We start from the raw sequence: 9,115 nt of genomic DNA on the forward strand, positions 1-9,115 counted from the left end.
AAAGTAATAAAGGGTATTTAAAATTCAGTATTCCCAAGGTGTGTCTTTTCAATTCTTTTCAGAATTTATGCAATATGTAATTTATGTAAATATATATATATATATGCAAGACAATTTATAATTGTAAATTCCTTTAGAATCATAAGCAACAGAATAGTTTTTGTTCCAAACTCTAATGTTACATTGAAGACAACAAAACCCCAATATTAGGTGTGATGGTACATGCCTTGACCCTAGCACTGGGAAGGCTGAGACAGGATGATTGCTGAGAGTTGGAGACCAGCCTGGGCTACATAGCTATGTAGTAAATTCAAGGACAGCCTGACTACATAGGAAGACCCTGTCTCAAAACAACAACAAAAATAAATATCTCAGCCAGGCGTGGTGGCACATGCCTATAATCCCAGCACTGGGAAGGCTGAGGCAGGAGCATCACTGTGAGTTTGAAACCAGTGTGGGCTACATAGTTCCAGGTCAGTCTCAACTACATAGTGAGACCCTGTCTCAAAAAACAACCCCCCCCCAAAATCTCACCCACAGTTTTATCCTTAGTTGGAAACAGCACTAAGAGTGCAGGTCTAATTTCAAAGCAGGGATTCTTCCACTGCACCTAATTAGAAATCAAGGAAGTGCATTTCTGTGGTGCTGCAAATAACCAACCAACATGGTTATCTAAATCAGTTAGTTGTTTACAGAAGGAGACGGGGAAGGCAGTAAGGTGATCCTTTAAGCAACTGCTTTGAGTGTGGGAATCCATGGGGCTGGGGAGGTCTCAGGAACTTAGAAAGTGAGATTCACTCCTTTTAGCCATTGGCATTCATCCATCCCTTTTTTTGTTTTTTTAAGCAAAACATGTATTGGTACATTTTAGATATACATAACGATGACATTCATCATAGGGAATTTGTACCAGTACATGATATATCTCCTTTTTTCTCCATCTCCCCTCCCTTTTGTATAAAAGCTTTTTCATTTTTTTTCTTGTCCTTTTCTTTCCTTCCCCTCGCTTGTCCCCCTTCTCATTTGAATATTTTCTTCCTGTTTCCCAGTGTTTATTGTACATTTTAGTCCTTATTTCCACTTTTGGTTTCTCACACCAGAGAAACAATGCAGTATTTAAATGTTCCATTAATTTCATCTGAGTATTGTCTCAAAGAGCATCTATTTACCTTGAAATGTCTCAAGCTCATCCTTTATGGATGAGTAGTACTCTGTTGTATTTAAAAAAAAAAAAAGACAAAAAACATCTTTTTTTATCCATTTATCTGTTGATGGGCATTTGAGCTGTTTCCAAGACTTAGCTATTACAAATTGTGCCACTGTAAACATGGGTGTGCATACTATTCTGGTATGATGCTTTTGATTCTTTTGGGAAGATACCAAGATGAGGAATAGGGCTGGGGATTTAGTTCAGTGGTGCCACCGGCATGCCTCTCAAGTGCAAAGTCCTGAGTTTGATCCCCGGTACCAAAAAGAAAGAGGAATAGCGGAGTCAAATGGAACTTCCAGTTTTAGTTCTTTGAAGAATCTCCACACTGATTTCCACAGTGGTTTCCCTATCTACACTCCCACCAGCAGTGGAAAGGGTTCCTTTCACCCCACAGTTCCTCCAGTATTTGTTACTGATTCATTTCTTGATAACCATTCTTTCTGGAAGTGAGATATTGACCCTATTTGAAAGATCTGACAGAATGCTTTAACAAGATCCCTGCCACAGGAGGATTCTGAGTTTGAGTCCATTTTGATCAACTTAGTGAAATCCAGTCTCAAATAAAAATAAGGGCTGGGGATGTAGCTCCGTCAGAAGCGCCTGGGTTCACACTCCAGTCCCAATAAATAAATAAATAGATAAAATTTTAAAAATCCCTGCGACAAAGGGAGTGTTAGCCGGGCGTGTTGGCACATGCCTGTAATCCCAGCACTCGGGAGGCTGAGGCAGGAAGATCACTGTGAGTTCAAGACCAGCCTGGGTTACACAGTGAGTTCCAGGTCACTCTCAACTACATAGTTGTCACGCGCACCTCGCCAGCAAGGAACACGCAACACTCAGGATTCTTCTGATGCACGCTTTATTGGAGTTTCTTCTACATTCTTCAAAATGGCGGAAAGACCCCGAGCCGGATGCGAGCCTGCCTTTTATAGCCTCTCGGGTGACGTGGCCCATTTCTATTGGTCAATGCTGGCCTGCGTCATTCTGACGAACCAAGCGCCTCTTCTGCGCGAGCGTGAACCACCGTCACCGGCGGACTCACATCCGGAATTCATGCAGGGCATGAAGAACCCGGAAATAATGGCGCGTGACACATAGTGAGATCCTATCTCAAAAAACCAAAATAAATAAATAAAATAAAGGCAAAGCATTAATCAGAATTGTAACACATTACAGTATGGTGTGATGTGAAAAAAATAAAACATCTAAAAATTTTTTTTAAAAGACTTCTTAAAACCTCGGATAGCCAGGCATGGTGGCACACACCTGTAATCCCAGCACTCGGGTGGCTAAGGCAGGAGGACCTCTGTGAGTTCGAGACCAGCCTGGGAGACATAAAGCGCGGATAGACTACCAAGTCTTTAAAGAGAAATCTTCACATTGTGTGGTTGAGGGTTCAGAGACCTCTTGGGCACAGTGGAACTGCAACTGCTGGTACACATTTGAGAATCTTAACATCCAAGGTAACAGAATCCAAAGCAGCAGTTATGAATGCCCGTGGTGTAAACGTTTGAAGTAAAATTAATTAAATAGAGATTAAATAGAGGAAAAGCCCTACGCATGGTGTCAATGGAGAAAGTAGCGTAAGGAAATGGTCACCAGTCGCAGACTAGGATGAGGGCCAAGGGAGGTATGGAAGCAGGCCAAGTTGGTGGACACTGGTGTGCCCTTGCTTCGTGAGATTACTGAAATCTGATCGCTGTGAAATTGCCTCCAGGATTAATGAAGTTGCTTAAAGCGTATCTATTGAAAGATGAGTTTTATCACCCTCTTCCCAGCTTCTCCGAGGAGAAAGCTATAGGATACCAAATCATTCCTAAGACGTTGAAAACCACTGTTGTGAGTGGGTGAGTGGCAAAGGGATGTAAAATGGTGGTACAATGACACAATTTATTTTAAAGTAGGGCTGCAGATCAGCCAATGTGGAGAAGGAAAGTCGTCACGTACTGTCCAATTCCGTAGCGTACATGCTGATAGAGTACAGATCTGATTTTTGTGTAACCCCAAAAGAGGAAGGGGCCAGAAGTTTGCGGATTCTGGAGCTGTTCCAGCCCCTGCCCACCCCCCATACCGAGGAGATGGTAATCGATTCCTAGACTCCCAGGGCAGCGGTGAGCAGTAGGCGTCTTTTAGCCCCACCTCCCTTCAGACCCTGATGTGAGCCGGGAGCAGAACAGCTTCTCAGAGCAAGAAATGAAAGGTTCCCAGGATGCCTTGCGTGTCTCCAGGGCAACGGCAGGGGTGGGGCCCCGGGATAGAGGCGGGGCCTATGGCTCAGTCTCCGCTCACTACAGGCGGCAAAGTAGCTGTGCTTCCCCGACTCTGGCAGTAGCTAGGAGGCGGCGGCGATCAAGATCTGCAGGTCCCACCAAGTGCCGGGCGGTAACAATCTGCGCGGGCGGAGCGGACAGCCCGAGGGTCGGAGGGCCAGGCGGCCCACGGCCTCGGAGAAGCTGAGGCCGACTGTTCCTCTTTGTCACCCATCGGGTGTGGCCTGGGAACTCCACGAATAGGAACACTTTTCTAAATTGCAGTGATAGCAGCGATCATTTTAGTAACCGACTTTTTTTGGTACCGGGGATCAAACTCGGGTCCTTGTGCTTGACGAGGCAGGCGGCGGAACCACTGAAATAAATCCCCGGCCCGTGGCAACCGATCTTTAGAAAAGTATGATGATTGTAACTCTAAATTTCATGCCTTGCAAAGACCTCCTTCCACCCCAGGGGTGATAGCAAGTTAGCTTCCTTCAGCCCAAATTGAAACCGTGTTTCTCAAGAAATATGGCAATTAATGCATTGCCCTTTTCAGGATTGGAGTGGGAGAGAGGCAAGAGCTGAGCAGGGGATTAAAGGGAACACTTGAGGTGCTAATCCAAAACGCTCATTCTGTGAGGAGTAATGTGAGTTTCAGAAACTGGTGTGCCTTTCTCCAGGCCGTATTACTCTTGATTCAGAGGGGAGCCTGGCTTCTTGAATTCCTTCCTTGCTCCCCGTCCTTTCCGTCAACAAAATATACTGACCCTTTCGTCCTCTAACAAGTATTGGTTATTAATATTTACACAATTGCCTCTCTGGGGTTTTGATTGACTAATCAAGCTTCTGCTTCACATTTTTCAAACTATTAGGAAGCTAAAGAACAGCTCCCTTATTTCCCTTTGGAACTTTTATGGAAAGAGATGTTTTGATTTTCCTGTGCAGAATTTTGAAAAAGATCATCGGAGGTCTGTCATTTCTTTCTGACAATTGTCATGTGTTCATGAAACCAGTTGTCAATTTTCAGTTGTTAAATTTCATTTTACTGGAGCAAAACAATATCAAAGGTAGGAGCCTCTGCCAATGTGACTTTCTGAAATTGCGTTAGCTTTCTGTCACTGTGACAAAACACCTGAGAAAAACAATTTAAAAGAGTAAGGGTTCATTTTGCTTCATGATTTCAGAGGTTTCAGTCCATGGTGAGCCAGCTCCATTCCATTAAGGCCTTGGTGAGGCAGAGGCAGAGACCTTATGGCAGAAGGGGTGGTAGAGAATAGCTGCTCACCTATGGCCAGGAAACAGGGTAAGATAAGCAGAAACCCTGTAAAATCACCCTCCGTCTTTTGCTTTTGTTCTACCTGGATCTCCACCTACTGGATGGTGCCACCCACATTTAGGTGAGGGACATCGATTTGCTATCCTACAATTCCAATTATCCCTGAAAGCACCTGACAGACACACATAGGATGCTTTAGTGATTTTCTTTCCTTTTTTTTTTTTTAAGTGGGAAACAGATTTTTATTCTGAATAATTTTCTAGATGTTTCTCAACTCAATCGAATTAATGGTCAAGATTAAACATCACACATAAAAACACATGAGTGATTTTACAATATTGTAGGAGACCAGAGGAGAATCGAGGCTTAATTGGCCTTCTCTGTGAGCACAAAGGAGAAAGGCTGTACTCAGGAGTGATGGCATATTGCAGGTTCTAGGGAAAAGTTCAGACAGCTGAAGTTAAGTTGTTTACCTGAGTATGTACTAATGGATATTGGAAAGAAGATGAATCTTATGTTACTTTGATTGCTTGTACCGGTGTTTGGGTGAATAAAAGCAACAGAAGCCAGACACGGGCTTCTCTGCCTACTAGAGGCAAAAGCTCCCAGCTGCCCTCCTGTTAAACTGACTCCTTGTCTCTGTCATCATCCTCATTCACCCCTCGGTTAGAGAGAACAAAGTACTGGGTCTAGGTCCCCCACAAGTGGTGCATGGGTCGGGAAAGCTGGCACCTGGCAAAGGCTGGCCAGGTAGGTCAGCTACACAATATCTCAGAGAAAATTGAAGATGATACGCTTGTATTTATCACACAGTGTGATCACATGTGTTTATACAACTGTGTGGGAAGGTAGGTGCCTAGCAACTATATGTATCCCTATATGTAACAACTATATGTGTAAGTGCTCAAATGTTCATTTAATTGATTCTAAAATATAATGATGGAATCTGGATTTGGTATCTTTAATATAGCACAGAAGGAAGTTAAGGAATGTAGTAGGCATCGCCAGGCAGCTGCTGATCAGCTAGAGTTGTAAGCACGAGCTCAATCCTCATTTTGGTCTGTAATCATAAATCAAGGTAGGCCCTTTAAGGGAGAAAGCTAAGTTCCTTCAGAGGATAAAGTAACAGCATAGACAAATAAGTGATTATGATGTAATACTAAGTTAAAAATGAAGAATATAAAGCCACATGTAAACCAGCGTGGCAGCACATGCCTGTAATCCCAGTAACTTGGGAGGCTGAGGCAGGAGGACTGCCACAAGTTTGAGGCCTGCTTAGACTACATAGTGAGACCCTGTCTCAAAAAAACAAAACTAAATAAATAAAAATACTCAACAAAAAAACAAAACAAAAAAAAAAAACAAAGGGCCAGGGATTTAGCTCAGCAGTTCGGTGGCCTGCCTTGCAAGCGCAAGGGCCAGAGTTCAATCCCCAGTACCAATAAATAAATAAATAAATACTCGGGAGGCTGAGACAGGATTACCACAAATTCCAGGCCAGCCTGGGCTACATAGTGAGTCCAAAGCCAGCCTGGACTATGTATAGCAAGACCCTGTCTCAAATAAAGGCCCTACATGTGTATTGTTACGTCTGGTATTTTTCAATTGTTTTCTGTTAGCTTGTTGATCGAGATTCTTTATTTTACCCATGCTGACCTCCAGCTCCTAGACTCAGATGATTTCCCCAAGTCTCCCAAGTAGTTGGTACTACAGACTTGAACCACTGTGCCTGGCAAAGCAAAGATTTGTGGAAATTAATTCACCTCTGAAGAATTCAGTTCTTTCTTCTGAAAGGTGGCTGTATCAATCAGAATCATGGGCAAGTAGGACTATCACTGAGTTTTCCAGCAAATACTAAACATTGTTTTGTTTTGTTTTTTGAGACAGGGTCTTGCTATGTACTCAAGACTGGCCTCAAACTTGTGCTGATCCTCCAGCCTCAGCCTCCCAAGTGCTGGGATTATAGGCATGCACCACCATGCCTGGCTCATTCATGTAATTTAATTCCTAGACAGTACTGAGCAAAAGCCTCATACGTGCAGAGCATAAATCCCCAGCCTAGTTTTCCAACTATGTAAACTCAGCTTGTGATGACAGATATGAGTGCCAAGGTTGTCACAGATCTGCCCGGAGGTGATCAAGATGGAGAAGACTAATTCCCCATAGGCCGCCTCTCTAGGGATCGAGATGCTGAGTAGAGGAAAACACAAGTTCAAATTGACCTATAAGCCTGGCCTAATAGTGTTAAATGGCTACCCTGGGGGATGAGACAAGACATAATTCATTTGTATGAATGAATCTCCAAACTAGGGTCCGGTGGTGGGACTTAACCTCAACCTCTCCACATTACAAGCAATTATGGAGATTTTGGAGATAATCGTGAAAGTGCTATCCCCCTGTGCTCCTGCCCCTGCTTTCCAAAGCCAGATTAGAGGAGATTAAGACACAAAGAACAAGGAGCTTCCCAATGTGATGCCACATTCTGCTGCTGAATGAACTTCCACTGCCATGCTCTAAACTCTGTGTAAAGCTAATTTCAAAGTGTGTACGCGCAGATTCGTGGTACTTTAACAGGTCCTCCTCCCTTACCTGTATCAACAGAGGGCCTTGGTTGTATTTGTTCCACATCTGGGCAAACGGTGTATTTATTCTTCTGTTTACTACAAATTAATAGAAAACTACCAAGAAAGACAAAACTTCAGGCTGGGCTCACTCTTTTTGAAGAGTTCTTTAAAATGACATTGAACTATTTGATGGTCAGTATCCGTGGGACTCCAACAAATCACTTTGTGGAGTTAAAGCTAGTTGCATAATGGTCTTTCTGCCCAACGAGATTTCTGTTCAGGTTTATAAAAGCTCAGTGAAAATGTATTAAAGTTTCTTAATTAAGGTGAGTTATCCAGTTTTTTTCCTCACTTAATCTGCATGTAGAAGAAAACACAACTCTTGAGTTTTATTTATTTATTGTCCTATTTGTTTTCGGTAACTTGGCAGACATACTGAGCAGGAAAATGATTTCTGACCAAAATGTTTTCCTGTGGCTAGCTGACCTGACAAAGATCCACCACCCCCGCCCCCGACTCATACCTCCTCCCACACTTAACAGGTCTTCTTCATTGTCCTTTGTTCTCAGTAAGTGTCTGTATCCAGTGTACTTTTCTATCAAATCATGTAACTTCCTCAACCAATGAATTGATGATAAATGCCTTGAACTGATGATGAATGCCTTGCTTCTGTATGCCCATCCCCTTCCCTTAACCCATATAAAAACCCTGTTCTCTGCCAGCTCCGGGCGTTTTGTGGAGAAATCCCGATCAGGCCGCTAGAATAAACTTGCCTCCAACTTCCAGGTATGTTTTCGAATCTTCTTGGCCTGATTTTGCTATACCACTAAGAGCTGCCACACTGTGGACTGTAAACCTGCCGTTACAGTACTAATCTCCAGGTGCTTGAATAGGCTTTTCTGACATAAAAACCTACTTTTCCTCTCCAAAACTGCTGAGAGGAAAAGCCTCAAGATTATATCTAGATCAATGTAAACCACTAGATTGCCTATCTAATATTTCTTTTTCTGTAGAAAATCACAGAAGGAATAAGTAACAAGAGGTAAGATTTAGACAATCTGGTCATAGACAAAATTGTGCAATCCCAGTTCCTGATTTACTTTACAGCATATTCACCCAGCTCAGCCCCCCACAATACCCAGGAAAGGATTGCAAATTTTTTTCAGTACTGGGTACTGAACTAGAGTCTTCGCATCAAGGGGCATGCCCAGCCCTTTTTCCTTCTTGTTTAGAGACAAGGGCTCGCTAAATTGCCCAGGCCGAACTCAGATTTACGATCCTCCCGCCTCAACCTCCCAGGGTGGTGGGATTATAGGCATTCTCCACCATGCTGGCTGGAAAGGCAAACTTTTATATGCTCAAACCAACCAAGAAGCTCACAAACGTGAGACCGAGTGGCTCATATTCCCTCCAACCTCCAGCGACCCCAGCTGGGTGCGAAAACACACACTAAGGACACGTGTTCTTCTCGCCAAGCTCCGCCTCGGGAAGCGGAGTTCACACAACCCCGCCCATCCAGGCCTCACCAATCGCGTCCAGAAATGGGCCAGGTCCCGCCCCACGGAGGGGCCGGCCGGCCGCCTTTGTTCTTGCCCGCTCCCTCTCTCGGCCTGTGCGCTGTGCGCAAACCGAGTGGCAGCCGTTGATTGGTGGTCATGGCGCAGCCAATCAGAAGGGGGCACCTCACTTTAGGGCTCGGAGTTTTAAACGTGCGGCCTAGGGGCTCGCGCAGGGCCTGGGCTGTGAGGTGGGCTTGCCCGAGACCGAGGAGCGGCGGCATCTGGAACACCTGGCGTCGCGCGGGGATTGGCCG

The sequence above is a fragment of the Fukomys damarensis genome, unplaced genomic scaffold, assembly GCF_012274545.1.
Source record: "Fukomys damarensis isolate Sample0158 unplaced genomic scaffold, DMR_v1.0_HiC HiC_scaffold_16, whole genome shotgun sequence".
In the NCBI taxonomy this organism is placed as follows: Eukaryota; Metazoa; Chordata; class Mammalia; order Rodentia; family Bathyergidae; genus Fukomys; species Fukomys damarensis.